Source organism: Meles meles, chromosome 11, assembly GCF_922984935.1.
Source record: "Meles meles chromosome 11, mMelMel3.1 paternal haplotype, whole genome shotgun sequence".
In the NCBI taxonomy this organism is placed as follows: Eukaryota; Metazoa; Chordata; class Mammalia; order Carnivora; family Mustelidae; genus Meles; species Meles meles.
Window position 1 is genome coordinate 3,911,629 of NC_060076.1, and position 19,570 is coordinate 3,931,198.

At 49.3% G+C, this 19,570-nt stretch overlaps 1 protein-coding gene across 1 annotated transcript in view; it reads right to left on the bottom strand.

The window, feature by feature from the left end:
- CFAP77 (cilia and flagella associated protein 77) overlaps window positions 1-19,570 on the bottom strand; it is a 123,408-nt gene that overhangs the window by 103,338 nt on the left and 500 nt on the right. The gene's annotated exons all lie outside the window — the stretch shown is intronic.

A 19,570-nucleotide genomic window follows, 5' to 3' on the forward strand; every position in this document is an offset into this window, starting at 1 on the left:
TGCCAGGATCGAGTCCCACATCGGGGTCCCTACTCCGCGGGGAGTCTGCTTCTCCCTCTGACCCTCCACATTCTCATGTTCTCTCTCTCTAAGAAAGAAAGAAAGAAAGGGCTAGAAATTTGAATAAACAAACCAGGCTTAAGTCTCTGTTACTGGACTCTTTGTTTCTGTTAGGAAGTCAGTGGTTTTTGAATTGTTATTCCCTTGTAGGCAATGTGTTATTTTTCCCTGATTTCAAGATTTTCTGTGGTTCTTGGCAATTTGACTATGCTATACATAAGTGTCCTTTTGTTATTTTTTTAAAATACCTTAAAAAATAACCTGAGGTTATAATCCATAAATGTATGTCTGTGTATAAAACTGGGGAAATTGTAGTCATTGTTGCTTTAATTACAAATACGTTAGACCTTTTGATATAGTCTCACGGGTCCCTGAGGATCTGCCTGCTTTTCTCCACCTGTTTTCTCTCATCCTCAGTTGGATCATTTCTTTTTTTTTTTTAAAGATTTTATTTATTTATTTGACAGATAGAGATCACAAGTAGGGAGAGAGGCAGGCATAGAGAGAGAGAGAGAGGAGGAAGCAGGCTCCCTGCCAAGCAGAGATCCCAATGCGGGGCTCGATCCCAGGACCCTAGGATCATGACCTGAGCCAAAGGCAGAGGCTTTAACCCACTGAGCCACCCAGGCGCCCCTGGATCATTTCTATAGATTCAGTCAAGTTCACTGACTCCTCTGTTGTCTGGGCCCTGATGTTGAGCTCATTCGGTGAAGTTCTTTTTGTTCCAGATATTTTCACTTCTAAAGCTTTCATTTGGTCTCGCTGGTTCTGTTTCCTATCTTTTCATGTATTTTGAACATATTTTCCTCTACATCTTGAGCACAGTTATAATTGCTACTTTAAATTCTTGACTATTAATTCCAAATATGAGCAATCTATGAGGTTTGTCTCAATTAAATGTCTTTTCACTTGACAGTGAGTCATGTTTTCCTATTTCTGTGCATATTAAGTATTCTGAAATATGCTCTAGAAATGGTGACTCTGCATTAAGTTATATTCCTCCTAAGAATTTTTTGCTCTGTTTTATTTTGTTTGCAAGTGGCTAACTTTAATTTGATTAAATTCAAACTAAAAACTCTGTCTTCTGTGATGGGCAGCAGTTCAAATCCAAGTTGACTTATTTTAGCCTTTGTTGAACTTCTAAGAGTCTGTCCCACCCATAGGGCATTCAGGAATCTTCCAGAAACTTAGGCAGAGTTTATATCCTGAATTTGGACTTCTCTTCTCTGGCTCTCTCTTTTCTTGGATTCTTCCTTCATTTCCCAGTGACTGTGGTTTCCTCAAATTCTATCTTCAGGCTCTTCAACCACAGGTTGGATAGAACCACAGGTTTCTATCCGAATTCTAGATGCCATGTGCAGCATGTCCAGTAGCCTGGCATTTCAAGAAGAGTCATTTTCCAAATGAGAGAAGGGCTTCCTGCTTTCTCTTCTTCTGTGGGTCAGCTCTTCATCTGGCTTCTGGATCCACCTGTGTTTGTTGGCTTTCTAGAGACTTCGTGTAGTTGGGGGTTTGGGGGGGTTGTTTCTTTGTTTTTGTTTTTTTTTTTAAATGTTTCCTTCTGTAACTTTTTTTTAATGATTTTTTATTTATTTATTTGACACAGAGAGAGATCACAAGCAGGCAGAGAGGCAGGCAGAGAGAGAGGGGGAAGCAGGCTCCCTGCGGAGCAGAGAGCCCGATGTGGGGCTCGATCCCAGGACCCTGAGATCATGACCTGAGCCGAAGGCAGCGGCTTAATCCACTGAGCCACTCAGGCGCCCCTGTTTCTTTGTTTTTTAAATCTTATCCAGAGTTTATAGATGTTTCCTCTGGCAGGGTTGGTCTGAGAGGTGCTTACTCCCCGTGACCAGAGGAGGAACGGTGTTCTGGTGTGTAAAATGGCTTAAAATGGTGCCTCCTCCTCCGGCCATGCTCACTGAATTCCCAGCTGCTTCCAATAAGAGGAGGAATTCTGCTGAGATTGTCTAGTACCTTAGCAGTCTGGTAGGAAGAATGAAGACAGATCTTCAGATCACAAGGTAGTAGTTTTCCAGTTCATAGGGTAGCTCTGGTCATTTGGAAAAATGGACACATTCTTTATGTTATGTTATGTTTAACTTATAGGTAGATGCTAAGGTAGCTTCTAAAACTTTTTTTTTTAAATAAACGTAACTTTCCTTAGGCTGTGTTTTGAAATGCTCCTAATCTTACATCATGAGATATAATGCTTACAACATCTTAGGAAGGAGAAATGAGATGATTGGCTTGAAAGGGTGATCTGAACATGTGTCTACCTTTCAACCCTCCCAAAATACCATGAAAAAAACAAAGTATTTTTCAGAAGGAAAACCCAAATATAGTGTAGGAAAACAAGAAAGAGCCCCAACAGTGAACCAGAAACTTTAAGAAATTTCCAAATGATCCAGATCAGACAGGACCAGACATACAGAAAAGCAAAACCAGAGGAAACCACCACCAGAACTTCATGTAGGAGAGGATTGTTATGGAACCAGGGAGTTTTCAGGAAAATGCCAAGTCCAGGTCAAACATGCAGAAAAGGGGAGTGGCTCTGGGGCAATAGTCAAGGACTGAGATGCTTGATTTTTGAGCAATCAGGTTGGCTCAGCCTCTCTCCTTCCTGCATTACTCCATAAACTCCCTAATCAATCTGCCCATGGCTACCCCAGGTCCTCCAATCTATGCTCTGTAGCCAGAGAGCCTTTCCAATGCCAATGTGACTGTGTTCCTCTGCTGCTAGTCCTGCTTAAAGACCTTCACTGACTTCCACTACTCTTGGGTTACAACTCCTTGACTGGCCTCTGCTAGAGCCTGCATGATCCCTGCCTCACACCATTATCTCCCATCCCCATGTCCCAGCCACTCTGGGCTTCTTTCAGTGCCATCCAGTTGAATCCCCATACTCTCTCCACCACAGGCTCTTTGCACATGCTCTTCTAAATGACTGGAATGCCCTTGTCCTTCCCCTTCACCCCACCCCAAAACCCATCCCACACACACACGTTCCTCCCCTGGTCAATTCAAATCTCAGCTCAGTCTTCATTTTATCCGAGTAGACTTCTCCGGCCCCCGCCCACATGAAGCCTCCCAGATGTCCCAGAAGCTTCTCCTCCTTGGCTCTCACCACACTCGAAATCTCACACTTGTTCATGATGTTTTGATTAATGCTCTTCTGTCCAATAAGAATGAAAGGCTCCACAGAGTATGATCATGTCAGATTTTGTTCATCAATCTCTCTGTAATGCCTAGTCCAGCACCAGATACGTATATCGGAAATTCAGTAAATACTAAGGTATTTGTTGACTAAGACAGAAGATGGATGAACGCATGGATGGATGGGTAAGTAGCTCTGTGGAAGATAAAAAGGGACATGTTATGGAATCTGCCCTCCACGAGTATCGTATAGCTGGCCAGTGACCCAAATTAGATATGCTTAAGCATTAAATACCAACAAGGTAGGGGCGCCTGGGTGGCTCAGTGGGTTAAGCCTCTGCCTTCAACTCAGGTCATGATCCCAGGGTCCTGGGATCGAGCCCCGCATCGGGCTCTCTGCTCGGCAGGGAGCCTACTTCCCTCTCTCTCTGCCTGCCTCTCTGCCTACTTGTGGTCTCTCTCTGTCAAATAAATAAATGAACAAAATCTTTTTAAAAAAATACTAACAAGGTAGAAGTACCACAGATGGTACAAGAACATATGTGATTGCTTATCCTATGAGTGGTCCACACCACGTGGAGGGGACCACAGAGCTCTAAATGTTGCTGTATCCACAGCCCTCATCAGGACGGCAGCCTCAAGTCCAACAGGAAGGATGCCTCTCCACGGATAGCCCCGTTATCCTTACCACAACTCATGGACCCAGGACCAAAACCCAAGCCCAAAGCAATTACCTGTCAAAGTCTTACCCCGATACCGAAACTTGTGATCTGGTTTGGCCATAGGGTCATTTCGAGGGTCATTCATGAGGATGAGGTCACAATGGGGTAGAGCAGGCCCTCAATGCAGGAGGACCGGTGTCTTTCTAAAAAGGGGAAATGCGGACATAAACACATATGCAGGGAAAATGCCATGTGAATGTGGATACAGCCATCCTCGAGCCAGAGAGGGAGGCCCGCGGTAAATCTTTCTCTCCCAGCCCTCAGAAGGAGCCAGCCCTGCCAACTCCTTCAGCTCCGACTTCCAGCTTCCAGGGCTGGGAGGCAATAAACTGATTCTAAGGCGCCCACGTTGTGGTCATGTGTCACAGCAGCTCTGGCCAGCTCAAGCCAAGGGCAGCACCCCCAGCCCCAAGAAGGACCGGAGCAGTCCTGATGGGGCAGGTGGATTGGGGCGGGGCCGCCGGGTGGGCGGGGCCTGGGAGGAGTGGGCGGGGCCGCCGGGTGGGCGGGGCCGGGAAAGCGTGGGCAGTTGCCCAAAGCGTGTTCGCATTAGGGAGGAAGCTACGTACAGGCTAGAAGGGGACTTTTATCTCAGGAAAGGAAAGCCTCTTACACCCAAATAGGGAAATCGGAGCTGCTGGCGCTCCGGGGAGGGCAGTCCTGAGTTGCCCAAACCTGGCCGAGGCTGGCCCACGTGCGGCTTGCAATGTGTTCTCCCCAGACTGGAAATAACTCGGCCGCGGGCTTCTTGCATTGATAAATTCATCGTGTTATTAGGCGGCGGCCGTCTTCTTTATATTTAGATTAATAACCACGTAATGATCACCTGGGCTGATTTAGATGGTGTCATTTTAAGAAATTACGGTTTCGATCCATCTTCTCTTTCCCCTTTGCCTCGGCCCTCCCTGAATTATTCCTAAGGAAGAAACCAATTAATCGTGGCTTGGCTGTTGTAATGGAGCCCGCTGTACAATGTAGCAATGCCTAATGGAGTTTTAATTTCCCCGTGGTGAGTCAATATTTGCTTTAAGAAAGAAAAATGTCATCATAAACCACTGCCCCAAATGAATTTGGTAGCGCAGAAGGAGAGCGAGTCTTCTTTTTTAGGTAAACAATGATGGAAAGTGGATGGGGAGGTGGGGGGGGGGCTTCCACTCCCCACAAATCGGGTTGCTTATGGTCTTTGCTGCTCCTTCCTACCACGGTGGTTATTAAATATTTTGCTTTGCAAATGCAGAGAACTGTCAGGGACTCACCCACAGTTTAAAGGGCCTGAAACAAAGTCATTATAATATAGAAGAGGAACGATTTATTCCAGCCTATTCATAACTTGTGGGGAGCAGGGAGGGGACTATAACAGTAGGCATCCCTCTTTGAAGACATTACGAACCTTTCTTATTTCCCCCAACTAAGGCTGAGCGCGAAAACCAAATCCTCCTTTCTAAAAAAAATGGATTCGATTTTTCGGGATCGTGCGAGGAAATAAAGTTCTGCAATCCTCTCTCGTAATAAGTCTGTCCAAAAATGATGTTGCTCATTCCGTTGAAAGATAGTTTCATTTCCTGCTCAAAATTGGTATGAAAAATTTGCCTTGCCAAATGAACATTGTATACTGAACTTGTCAAATCCTTCCTCCTGACACAAATAAAAGGTAACATTGGGTGGCAGCATGTAAAACAGCTCTGACAAGATAGCAGAGGGAGACAAAGAAATATACATATTTTGATTCTCTCTGTTTTAGAAGCTGGGGTTGGCGGGGGACACCAGCATGATGACTGTCCAGCTTGTGAATGCTTCAGGTAACAATTGAACAAGTCACTTTCATGTAGAGTTTCAATGCTATAATGACCCTGTTTCCAATTAGCCAAAACATGACAAAATTTCAACTTTTATAGCGGCAAAAGCTGCCAGGGAGAAACCCGCCTGAGTGACAAGGCTCTTCATTCAAAAGTTTACGGGTGCACCGTGCGGCTGTAATTACTAGTTCTAACACAGTAGGAAATTATTCCTAGCGTGTTTAAAAATAAATAAGGTAAATGATCACCCTTTCATTAGATCTGTACTCATACCATATAAGTGACTTTTTTTTCCTATTAAAATTGTTGATTGAAGGCCGTTAGCTGTTTATCAGCTCAAAATTACATTTCTGCTCTCTTAGGGGCCACCGCAGCTAAGAATCACACTCGGCACCTAGTTAGGAACAAGAAAAGACTCCTAAAACTGCAATTTCAGGGGGAAAAAAAAACACAAGCAAGAAACCCAGATTGCACCTCCGCGTCCCCGAAGGCATCACGCTTCTTTGTTCTGCTAAGAATAATTAACCTCAATCTCAGCTCCCTGTCCCCAGATTGATTATCATAGTCATTTAAATACTGTAATCTCATTTTCAGCACCAGGGTGAGGAGGGGGGTGAGGCTCTCCCGGCTGGAGAGAGACAGAGAGCGAGGCTGGGAGGGAAGAGAAAACAGAATAAATTATCTGACAAAGGGGAGCGGGCCTTTCTGCTCACAGAGCCTATTTCGGATCCTTCCACTTGATTGGAAAAGTTGATGAAGTTTAAATGAAGCAGAATTAGGACCTCAGGCCGCTGAGTATTGACGCGGGCTACGCGAGCCTATACAACTCAGCACCCCCCCCCCCCCGGGTTTCGGTGGAAAACAAGAGACAGACCTAAATGGTATAATCTTCAATTGGATCTAACATCCACACTGACAAGGCAAGGTAATGAGTTAGGCCAGATCAGGCCTGTTGGTTAAAGAAATTAATCCCTCCCGCCGCCCTAGAGGGCTTTGATGCCTATTGTGGCCCCTGTCCCAGTCTATCTAAATGCTAACTAACTGGGAGGGTGAGCTGGGGACTGTGCTTTTCATTGCTGGTGCTAATCTGATAACAATTTGCTCTCGCTGATTAAGGAGGCGGGGAGGGGACGGGTGAGGGGTGGGAGCGGAGGAGGGGGTGCCTTGCCTTTGAAAGGGGGAGGCCGCGCTGGTCCTTCTGGTTGCCAGTTGTGCCCCCAACCTGGTGACTGGTAGATGTGTGCGCTTCGAATAGCCTGAACTCCAGACTTCCGTGCGGAACCAGGGATCCGGGGATCCATGCGTCTTTTCTCTTTATGGTGCTCTTCTTGAAACCAATCGTCCACCCAGAGAGCAGGCTCCTGACCCGCTCTGCCTTCCTCACATGAAGCTCGCTCCAGAGTTTCCCTCCAAACACACCCAAGCTCAGGGTGTCCCATTTCTCACCTGGCCTGGCCGTTTCTACATCTAAAAGGGCTTTCCCTCCTCTTGGCCCTGCTGAGGGCTGCTCAGTCCTGAGGCTGCTCCAGGCCGGCTGGTGGGGGCAGGAGGGGGCCTCTCCTCTTCCTAGCCAACTCTGTTAACAGCCTCCGCCCCCCACTGGGCCCTCCTCATCTCAGCCTCTTGCAGGTACCCAAATAGACCACAGGCTCTTCGAGAACAGAAATGTTGACCCTTCAAATCTATGTGGACTTTTTTTTTTCCCAAAGATTTTATTTATTTATTTGACAGAGAGAGATCACAAGTAGGCAGAGAGGCAGGCAGAGAGAGAGGAGGAAGCAGACTCCCTACTGAGCAGAGAGCCCCATGCGGGGCTCGATCCCAGGACCCTGAGATCATGACCTGAGCCGAAGGCAGAGGCTTTAACCCACTGAGCCACCCAGGCGCCCACTCTGTGGACTTTTTTTAAAAAGATTTTATTTATCTATTTGAGAGAGAGAGAGGAGGAAGCAGACTCCGCACTGAGCAGAGAGCCCGAGGCGGGGCTCGATCCCAGGACCCTGAGATCGTGACCTGAGCCAAAGGCAGACACTTAACCCCCTGAGCCGCCCAGGTGCCCCTGGGTCTACACAAATTTGACGAGGATGATGAACTGGATTCTTCCTCCATCGGGACAAAGTTGCCTCCTGGGTAAGGGACAGTGTGGCACAACATGGAAGGACCATGACAAGCTGGGGACTCCCAAGGCCATAGCGCCAGCCCTTCCTCCCCCACCGACCCTCTGCATGATCTCGAGTTTGATGACCTTGCAGAGATGAGATCCTGTGCGTCGGAGGCCGGCACTTGGTAGATACTCAACAACCAGAGGCATCGATGGCCACCAAGCTCTTCTGGGTCTGGGCAACTGTCATGACCTCGGGCCATGGTGGAGTCGGAGCCCAGGCTCTGCCCTCCTTCGCAGTGGCTGGCTGACCGCAGGTACCATGCATGACCTCTTTAACCCTCAGTGTCCCCGTCTATAAAATGGAAGGCCAGCAATCCCATCCCTTAGGACGGTTGTAGGGTTGCAGAGACTGCGAGACGCTAATGCCTGAGAAGGGCCCACAAAGGGGGATCTATGGAGGGCCGCTGCTCTCAGCCAGGACCGTGGTCGGGGGGGGGGGGGGGGGGGGCGGTCACTGCTGGTCGAATGGAGCTACAGCCAAGAGCTTCCTGGGAACCCAGACCCCAGGCCTCAGCTTCCTGGTGCTCCCACTCCTGGGAAGTCAGGCCCACCAGCATCCTGCCGGGAGATTCAGGGAGGATGGGCGGAAAGAAGCCAGCAGCTGCCTGAGAAAAGACAGAGCTTTCAGAAACGCGAGGCAGACGCTTTCCTCTTAGAAGGGGAGTTTTTGAAAGACTTGCTCATACCCCGAATGTATGCCCACTGGGTGCCTCCAGCATGAGCAAAATCTGCAGTGACAGTTTATAAAGGTTTTGGAGGCAGCAGCGAAGCCCAGCTCTTGCCCCGGAGGGACCCTCGGTAGCACTCCAGCAGGTTCCCTCCAAGAGCCCGGTGGAAATTCGGAGCGTGACAGGCTGATGGGGGGAGGGAGGGCACTTGTTTTATTTGCAGAAAGTAAACAAATCTCAATTGCTAAGCCCTAGCCCTCACTGTGTGCCCAGATGCTCAGATGGGAGGCTGGTAAGGGCCATATTGACCGTTGCCCATGTCGGTCCCTGGGGCTTCCTCCAGTCTAACCCCCGCTGGGCTCCCTGCTCTGTTTGGCCTGCATCCCCCTGAGTGCAGAGAGAGGCGTGATGGCACCGTGGTCCTGCTGTGGACCGTCAGCCTTCCGTGCTCTGCCCCGTTCAGCCCACGCCCTTTGGCCCCAGCAGGTTCACGGCCAGCTCCAGCCTCACTCCCTGCCCAGCCTCCCTTCAGGACTCCTTCCCTGACCCTTCACGGCAGCTTCCAAGGTTCCAAATACCTCCTCGCCCTCGAGGCACAAAACCTCTTATTTTGCCTGGACCGGTCTCCACCGATGGCCCACCCAAACCAAAGCTCGCACACTCTGCCCCCAGCAACTCTGAACTTACCACCTCTAGACCACCCCCCCAGCCTCCTGGTTGAGCCCTTTTAGCACCCTTGTCTCCCCCAGGGAGCTTCTCCATAGATCAGGGAGAACAGCCTTGCAAGCTGCGGGCAGACAGAAACGCAGGCTCTCCTGTCCGCCAAGCTACCCTCAAGGTCAGGTTTGGACTGGCACCCACCTGCCCCTCCATACGCAATTTGCAGATGGGCAAACAAGCAAAGGAAAAGTCGACTCAGGCTAACACTCAGAGGGGAAGCCACTCAGGTGTGTAGACCGGGGCCGAGACCCTCCCAGGTTTCAGGGTCAACAAGAGACTGAGAGTTCGTCACTGTGGTCCTGGGGCTGATGTGTGCCCGGCGCCATGCTTACAGAATGAACCGTGACAGGTGACCAGAACCTAGGACTCTGGGATCTGATCATCCGTGCAGTCCTCCCCCAGGCCCCTTTGAACACGCCACGGCTCCTCCTAGAAAGCTGCCCCCACCCCCGCTGCGCCGTGGAAGTTGAATGTACCCCGAAGTGAATGAAATTTTAGCTTCAGGTTTCCTTCCTTGCCCGTGGCCCCATCCAAGGCCTTGGACTTGATTTCCAACACTATTTATCTGTTCCTTAAACAGGGAACCAGGATCCACCTCTCCCCGTACACCATGCAGAACCTGGGTCCGCCTCTCCCTAGCCCCCTGGCTCCCTACACATGCTTACCAGCCCCTGAGTGATGACTGGGCTCCAGCCCGAGACATTCCCTTGCCTCCCCGGCCCAGGTGCTGCACTCAGCCCTGAGCCAGGATCCCACCCGGAGGGTGACTATCCTTGCATCGGCCCCACTTAGCTGTTTGTTTTTCTGGCTCACTCGATTATAAGCTCTTGGAAGGCATCGCCTACCTCCAGGTCGGTTTACCCCCATATCTTGGGTGCCTAGCTCCGAGCCTCGTGTACTGTAGGCACTCCGTGAGGTCTCGCAATTCAAGCAGCGAGTGAATGAATGTGTCTCCTGGTTCTTTCCTCATAGTGAACCCAGGGTCCTACGGTTGTTCATTCTTCCAGAAGACACTTGTCCATCTCCGACTCCGGGCCTCTGCTCAGGCCTGCCCCATTCTGGGTACCCCTCCTCTCCTGGCACGCCCCAGCCCAGGTGCACTAGCTCTGATACAGGCCCCTCTTGCCTCCCCTCCCCTCTCCTTTGCCTTTAGTAACTTTTCTCATTGGTTGTGATGTGCAAGGTCTGGTTCTCCCTTCACCAGACCATAAGCTTCTTGGAAACGAATCCTCAGACCTCTTACGTTTCCACCAGGGCCCTGCACACAGTAGGGGCTTACCAAATATTCGCTCAGTGATTGATGGGCCCATTAAGAGTCTGAGATACACACTAAAAAATAAACAAAGAAACAAATAAATAAGCAAGCCAACCTCTCTGCCTCCCCCCAAAGACCCAGCAGGGGATGGAGGGCGATATAAATGCAAATTTTACACAATGGCACTTGAATGTGAAACTCACTACGACCCCCGGTAAGTTTGCCCAGGAAAGCTGCCAGCAAACTTTCTAATTCCCTCAACTGAAACACAAAAGCCTACAGATCGCTGCTCCCAGGGCATCCAGGTGGCTCAGCCGGTGGAGCGAGCGGGCGACTCGTGATCTCGGGATTGTGGGTTTGAGCCCCACGCTGGGTGTACAGATGACTTAACATTTTTTTTTTAAAGTCACCTCTCCCAGCGTCTCGTTGGGCAGCCCACTGCTGTGGGGCGCTGTGGCGTCCGAGCTCACTAGGGCTTTTTTCTCTGGTCCTGTGGCATAGCTTCAGCGCGGTGCTGGGCCACCAGGTCAAGGCGTGGCCTTTTCACTGATGCTGGGCCCTGGAATCCAGTACTTTCTGAATCTCCCCTTTCATTCCTCTGGACCAACACAAAGGGTTTTGATCCAGGCAAAGAAAATGTATCTTGTATGTTTCTGGGTTCACTGGTCTCCCAAATACGTATTGTTTGGTTCATATAAAAGATCAAAAGTCCTTCTTTGGGGCTCATTATGTGTTTTCCACAATGGTTTTGACCGGCCGCTGTCCCCGCCGCCCCGTGTGATATGCACGTTGACCTTTCTGCTCATTGACCCCTATGAGTCAGCTTCTCGACGGAACGCTGCTGTGCCTTTAAGTTATTGGATGGAAAAATACGGTTGTTTTCTTTATGAAGCACATTTATTTGCTTCCCTGAAATGCTATACTTTATGCCACAATAATAGTATAAGGTCTATGCCATGATGGGGCTCCGGCCCACCATGAACTTAATTGCTGGTGTCCCCGGGGCACCTGGGTGGCTCAGTCATTAAGCATCTGTCCTTCAGCTCGGGTCATGATCCTGGGGTCCTGGGATCCAGCTGCACTGGGCTCCCTGCTGAGTAGGAAGCCTGCTTCTCCCTCTCCCATTCCCCCTGTTTGTGTTCCCTCTTTCCCTGTGTCTCTCTCTGTCAAATAAATAAATAAAACTCTTTTTTAAAAATTTCTGGTGTACCAGGTCAATTCCATTTAAAATCCTCGATGAATTTCTGCAGGGAGAAACCAAACCAAACCCTTGGAGGTGGTAGACGAGGAAAACGAAGCTTGCGCGGTGGCCCATGGCTACGCAACACCCCAACCCCCACGCCACTTAGTTTATCTGAGGAATTTCTGCGCCACACCGCGTGGATCGTTGGAAATGCTTTTTATTTTTTTAAACTACAACATGGGTGAGGCCGGAGATGGACAGGCCCCAGACAGAAGCCAGCAGACATTCAGAAGCTATCGCTGAGGGTAAGGGGGAGATTTAAAATTGTCATAAAAAGGGGCACCCGGGTGGCTCAGACGGTTGAGCATCTGACTCTTGGTTTTGGCTCAGGTCGTGATCTCAGGGTCATGAGATCGAGCCCTGCCTCCAGCTCTGCACCGGGCTTGGAGCCCGCTTGAGAGTGTCCCTCTCCTGTCCCTCTCCTGTCCCTCTCCTGTCCCTCTGTCCACCCTGCACCGCCACCCACTCACGCTCTCGCTCCCACTCTCCAAAATAATAAATAAATATATAAATAAATCAACAAATTAAATTGCCATAAAACGTGTGGGAGGGGAAACAAAGGCAAACAAGGGAGGGAGACGCAATTATGAGAGCAGTCTCATTTCTACAGTCTCTGTACTGGGTTTCAAGGGCCCTTGGACCATTCGGGAGCTCACCGTGGATTCTCCACGTGGTCGTTCTCTGATTCAGGGCTCCTCAGTCCTGGAACTGTTGACGTTTGGGACCAGATGCTTCCCTGCTGCGGGGGTTGGAGGCGTACGAGAGGACGCTGAGCTGCACAGCTGACTTCGGCCCACCCAACGCCAGCAGCACCCCCAGCCCCGTGATGACGACCAAGAAGGCCCCCAGACACGCTAGATGTTCCTTGGGGACCAGAGGCACCTCCCTCCGTTGAGAAGCCCTGGTCCGATTCCAGAAGGTCGTGGTGAGTTCGGTAAGATAGTATCTCATTTAAATCAGTCTTGGTGGCATCCTTGACAAGTCAGTGAGGCTATCCGCACCCATACTTTACGAATAAGGAAACTGACGCTCAGAATTTAAGCCACTTGCCCAAGGACCCTCAAGGGAGCTAAAAACCAGATCGTTCTCAACCTCGGCCAGGGCGCACCGTTGCAAGAGACCTGAGACGAGCTGGATGATGGTATTTTTCTTTTACTGAAGTAGGGCTGACATGTCATATCATATTGGTTTCAGGCGAACGACACAGTGATTTGACAATTATACACACGAGGAAATGCTCACCACGGCAAGTGTGGTTACCGTCTGTGGGTGACACTGGTTTTCAACCAGAGCACAGAAGGGGGAAGAACGCAAACCTTGGGCGAATTTGTCTCATTACAAATTTATTTTCTAAGTTCGGATTTACACATGGACTTAGAAGTCGGTGGACGAGAACACAAATGCTGTTTGGAGGAACACATATTTGGAATCAGAATAATGGAAAAGTAACAAAAGTGGGCACTCCTGGGCCCGAGATACCTACGTCATCTCGGTGAGCTCTCGCCAGTCCCTCATGGCCAGGCGCCGGCTACTATCACCCACTTTACAGACAGGAAACTGAGGCTCAAAGGTGAGGAAAGTTCCCAGGCAAGTGGCTGAGAAAGAGCTCACCCTTGGATCTGCCTGGATCCAAAGGCTGCCGACTGCGATGTGACCTTTCTGTCCAGAAGGTGGCTATCTGCCTGGTTATGACTCCATCTGTGTGTGTCTGATTGTAGGAGAACAAAAGCTACAGCCCGGAATTGTTTTAACAGTCCTCATTGACTCAGGAGCTTGAAAGGAGAGTCAAGGAGCAATTTCATGGAGAGTTGAGTTGTTACCAATGACAACAAATGCTCTCTCTCTTTTTTTTTTCTTAACAAACACAAAAGTCGGACAAGAAGCACACGACATTTATAATATACACGAAAACCAACCACAGCGCAGTGTGATTGAGACTCTGTTGTGCATTCGCTTGTTTTTGCCTGACCATCCAGAAGGTTCTGAAGCCGGAGCAATGGTCTGAGTTCCAACGGAGCTCGGCTCCCAAAGGCCACGGCAGAGCCGGGCACACTGTCCCACATGAACAGATTCGCCAGCCTGAGAGTCCAGAATGATAATATGCTTGGTTCCAGTCGTCCCTGTCCGTGACACGTCCACCTGGGCTCCAGCACAAACAGAAAAGAAAACCCCAAACTAGTCAACTCCATCGCTAATGAGTTGGTGGTCCCCAGTGTGAGCATTTCATATAGAACACATTTAACAGAGTTTCCTTCTCATTACACTTTTTAAACAGCTGAAGATGCATTTTCTTAAAAATAAATAAATAAATAAAAGTGTGACCAAGACATCTTATGGAAACCCCAGTGCTTCCACTGAACGGCTTGAAAACCACTGCAATAGAAAACGGGGATTGCAAGTTTTGTCCACAGGACCAGTTGGAAATCAAGAACACTTTGTCTTTCAAATAAAGGAGAAGCAGCCTGAATTACACAACAAAGAACACTTGAGCATGGAAGATTCTGGAAGGTGCCGGAAGCGACGGCTGACTTGTTCACGGTGGGTTCAGAACTCTTCCGGGGGACTGGCCTTCCCACCACGTTGAAGTGTCCTGAGGGCCACGTAATCAGAAGGTGGCTGGGTTCACAGCGGAGGAACCCCAGTTCTGAGGGTTTATTTGCATTAACATTTCCGAGCCAAAGCACACCTTCTCCAGGGGATGGAGGAGGGTGGGCTCCTGCGTTGGGACAGCCGCCCCAGGGGGTGGTGAAAAGCCTAAGAGGGAGCAACTGGGCTTTCTGAAAAGGCCCAAGGCTGAGGGAGATGAGCTCATGGCTTCAGCCCCTGCTCACCAAACTGTGACTGGGCACCGGGAAGGGGGAGGCTTTGATTTAAAAAGAAGAAAACAGTACAAAGGCCCGAGAGAGAGAGAGAGAAACCCATGGCTTTCCCCGGAGAAAAGAACCCTACCTACTGGCCAGCCAAGAGGGGCCCTTAAGATGGGCACCTCACTCCTTCATTCCCCTCGTAACGTTTTATTTTTTTCTTGGTTATATCGCCACGGAATATAGTAGGATCTGAGTAATCAGAGCTATATTCTCTTCAACAGATAAAGCCGGTGTAACATTTTCAGATTTCACTCAAATGTAGTAAGAATACTGACCCACGCTGGGATATTTGTACGACTGTGTGTTTGCCTGCCTTTGCGTTTGTTTCTATGCATTGATGTTCACCGGCATCAATACTTATTAGAGATGCTAAGCCATTAGTGGGCACGGTGTGGTTGCTTAATTTTGTAGAGCACCCAGTCTGGACCCACTGGCTCTAAATAAATGCTTCCTCGTGGTGACAATGACCATGATAATAATCGCAGCAGGAGCGCCCAGTCTTGAAAACCCAGAACGCCATGTGAGGGGGAAACCTTTGAACACGTAGGATCTAAGGACAGTGAAATCATTTGACCCCAGAGGGATGAAGGTTTCCTAGTCCACCCCTGATCAGGATCTAACTCTCCACCCTTCAAGGTCCTGTGCCAGGTCTGTTCCCTCATAAAGCCCACCGAGTCCTGCTCGGTGTCCCCCTAAATCCGGACCCTCTGGCTGGTGCACTGCACTTGAAACTTGCAAGGAGTGACCCGTGACATTGCTTACCTTATTATGCATGTGTGTGCCTGTGTGTGTGTTTCCGTGCCAACGGTAAGGGCTAATTACCCGAGAACTTGCTTTAACATAAGCGCTGTGCTAAGCAATATACCTGTATACACTCCATCTCCCCAGCTCAACCGTTAACTCCTTGTGCCTTGTGGGCAGGGCAAGGGCTGAGATCGGAACTTGTTTCTATTCACCGCCCTCCTCCCCGCCTCCCAGGAGAGCTTAGGGCACATAAAACATTCAATAAACACTTCTTGGATGTCGGCAAATCCCGGGAAATTAGTAGAGCTCACGTTGGAAGGAACGTTGAGGAAAATGATACTGGAATCAGGTTCATTGGTGAACATTTTTGGACTGCCTGCCATACAGAAGTAACCAATCTCGGTTGTCATTAATTAACTGGTTATGTAATGTGGCCAGAAGAGTGTGGCGCTGGAAGTCCGGAGACGTGAATCTCATCCCACTTCTGTGACCAGGGCAGAGGGCAGCTTGGATGAGTCTCTTCCTCAACCTGGGCCTTAATAGCCTCAAAAAAAAAAATTGGACCAGAAGTCTGCAAGCCTCCTTCCAGAGCCAAATGATGCGATTTTTATGACTCTATTTCATAAATATACCCGCTTCTTATTTGTGACATAAACCCCCACAGAAAAACAAAGTCAGTAATAAATTATGAAAAAAATCGGGTGCCACGATCATGTGCACTTTCCAAGGGTGCTCGATTCAATCAATTCCACCCCTGTACGTTGCCTGCCTCTCCAGGGCGACGGAAGATTCAAGGCTGTCAGTGCGGCAAACCAGTCAGTCTCTCCCCTATAATTGTATTGACAGGATATCAGCCGAGTTCCGAAGGCAGGCAGGGTGCACCCTGACAGCTTTTGTGAAGGAGCCTTGAAGGCTATTGTAGCAGGATCCTATGTTGAGTCACAGAATTCTGGGGGAATGGGAATCAAGCAGAAAGAAGCTTGGTTCTTTCTCTGTTTAATTTCATTCTTCCCGGAGAGTCACATTGGAAGGAACACTGGCTAACTGCACGTCACTTTATACAATAGAGTCGAAGCCCTTTCTAATGGAAAATATTTACTTCTTTTTTGCGGCCACATAAAACCCCCGGCTGATTCAATCAGCCCCACTAATAAGCAGTGGGCTTGATTTTAAATGAGGCAAGGAGTTGTTGAGCATTTGTAGATGAAATACCGGCTTGGGTGTCTGAGTTTTTCACTTTTCACTTGGGTTACCGTAGCATCTTACAGACACGTTTTTGAATAACTGATGTGTATCCGTGCTGGTAAATTCCACGGGTGTGAAATAGCAGTGTTGGGTCTGTTCAGACGGTGTGTCTGCATTTTCAATTAAATAAATCCTGGTCCTCTTCACCGGAGAAAACAATTTGAGCAACAACCAACCCCCCCGCCCCCCCGCATATGGCTGAATCAATGACTATTTCTAAGGAGGTATTTTTTTCAATATAGATGCAACCTTCAGGTCCAGACTTCGACAAGACCAGAATATACTTCATCCTCATCCCCTTAAAGACACCCTCGGGATAGGGCACTCTCGCTTCTGCCACACTCGAGAAGGTGAACACTCACACGGGGGTCTGGAAACGTGGGCTTGTGGAAGAAATCCACAAGCCGAGACTCAACAGAATCCCAGCGATAGATTTTTTAAAAAATAGTTTTTAAAGCCTCCACAATCATGAATGCTTTCAAATCTTCTTTGCTTTAAAGCTGAAAATCCCAAAGTGTTTTCGTAATTTAAATTTCATTTAAATACAGGAAGCTGTTTGGAGTGGGAAAATAATGCTGGGCTGGGAGCCAATGAACGTGGCTTCTGACCCAAGCTCTGCCACAGCCTTGGGCAAAGAGCCCACCACAGATGGCCTCAGTGTACCCATCTGTAAGGAGGGATCTGGAAAAGGTAACAGTCAAGGCTCCGTCTTGCTCTCAGTGTCTCTGCAACTTTTATTTAGACCAGGTTTGGGTGGGAAATCTTGTTGCAGTGGTAAATACTGAAATGTGGACATAATCTTAACTGCAACAGAAAGGATCTTAGAGGCCATCAAGAGCCAGGGAGAGGAAAGTAAGGAGGAAAGACTAGCTGTCCCTGACCCGAAAAGAGCCAGGCATCATCCCTGGAGCGGGCCTGGAAGTGGCCCCCTACGGCTCAGGCTGGGTCACCGCTGGCCAGGGTGGTCCTGCTCTTCCTCTCATGCCTTGAAGGCAGAACCCCTGGCTGTGGGTCAGTCATCTGCGTATCCTCCAACCCTGAAGTGCAGGTTCAGGAATTGGGGATTGAATTCATTCTGGAAGCTGTTCAGCTAGTGCCATCCAGAGGCCAAATACTGTCCTTCTTGAGAGATAGGGTGAGCAAAAGGAAAAGAAAGAGGGGAGGATCTTACTCATATGTGTATATTATATATATGGTGTCCATCCATACATGTGTGTACATACACACATAAAATGTACATGTATGTGTAGTACGTGTGTATACACGTGTGCATAGACCTATAGGTATGTGTGTGTATGTATACACAGTTAACCCCTAGATAAGTCAGAAGGTTAGGGTGCTGACTCTCGAGTGCTTGAAACTCCACTATAATCTTTTTTAAGTGGCCGCCACGCCCAGTGTGGAGCTTGAACTCACCACCCCTGAGATCAAGGGTCACAGGCTCTACCCACTGAACCAGGCAGGGGCCCCACCACTCCAACTCTTGACTCCCCCAAAACTTAACTACTAACAGCCTCCTGTTGAGCGGAAGCCTTACAGCCAACAGTCGGCTCACACATATTTGGTATGTTATATGTCCTATATACCGTATTCTCCCAATAAAGTAAGCGAGAGACAAAAATGTTATTAAGAAAATCAAAGGTGGACATTAAGGAGGGCGCGTGATGCAATGAGCACTGGGCATTATAAACACCAATGAATCACTGACCTCCACCTCCGAAACCGATAATACATTGTATGTTAGTTAATTGAATTTAAATTTTAAATTTTTAAAAACTAAACGAAAGCCACAACAACAAAGAAAATCAAGGAAAAGAAAAACAATCTACCGCACAGCGCTGTATTTATTTATTTTTAATCTGCATGTAAATGGGCCTGGATAAGAGAAAATCCACATCATTCAAAGGTCAACCGTGGATAGCTTGGGGTGGGCATCTCACATTAGGGATGCTACGGATTCACCAGGGAGAATGCAGCAACTCTACAACGCTGTTTATTTTATGTCAGTAGAACGGAGCTGGCCCGCTAGGCCCTGCCTGTGAAAGCAACCATCTAACCCTAAAACAGCGGCCGATCAGAGAGGGAGGACTTGATTCTCCCCTTTATCCCAGAACGGTAAGCCCCATTCGTCCCATCTGTCCGCGGAGAGTGGCCCTCCTCACCTCGATGTACATAAAGGACCTTGTTCCACTTGGCTGGGGGGTGGGTGCTGAGAGCAGGAGCACAGTAAATGGAAGGGTGCTAGTGTGATAAGGCAGCTTGGGGGGGGTGGGGGGGAGGCGTGTCAGGAACAAAGTTTGGGGAAGGCCAGAGGAGAGAGTCAATGTTTTCATATTTTCATAGAAGCCAGCGAACTCCGCTAATTCTAGCACGATGTTAAGAAAGCCTAGGTTCCCTGAACCAAAAAAAGCCCCAAACCCCACCAGACAACAACAAAAACCTCGGGGCTCTAACGAGCTCCTGGCGTGGATACATTGTTACTGAGCCGCTGGTTACCGCGGCGCCCCTCCCGGCTCCGGGCACCGCGCGCATTTCTGAGAGCGCACCGCCCCCCAGTGGCGCAAGACAGACCTGCTCTCCGACCCGCTCTCCGAGGGCCAGACCTCAACTTGACTCTTCCTGTGGCCCCGGGAAGGCGTGGTGAAGCCCCTCCAGCGTTGGGCGACCGCCAGTCCCGAAACCTCTGAAGTGAAGAGCATGCAATGAAGGGGGGGGGGGAGCGGGGGGCCGATCTAGCTAAGAAGCCGCAGCTCCCGCCCTCGTTCGTGCCTGCGAGCCCCCCAGGACAGAGAGGCGCGCTCTTTTCTCTTCGGGCTGTAATTCTGGGTGAGAGTATGACCGGCTGGAAATTAACTTGTGAAGTGAAGCTTCCAGGAGAGATACAGAACCCTCGCCGCATCCTAGCAGCCCAGGCGTGCGGGGGGAAAGAGGGG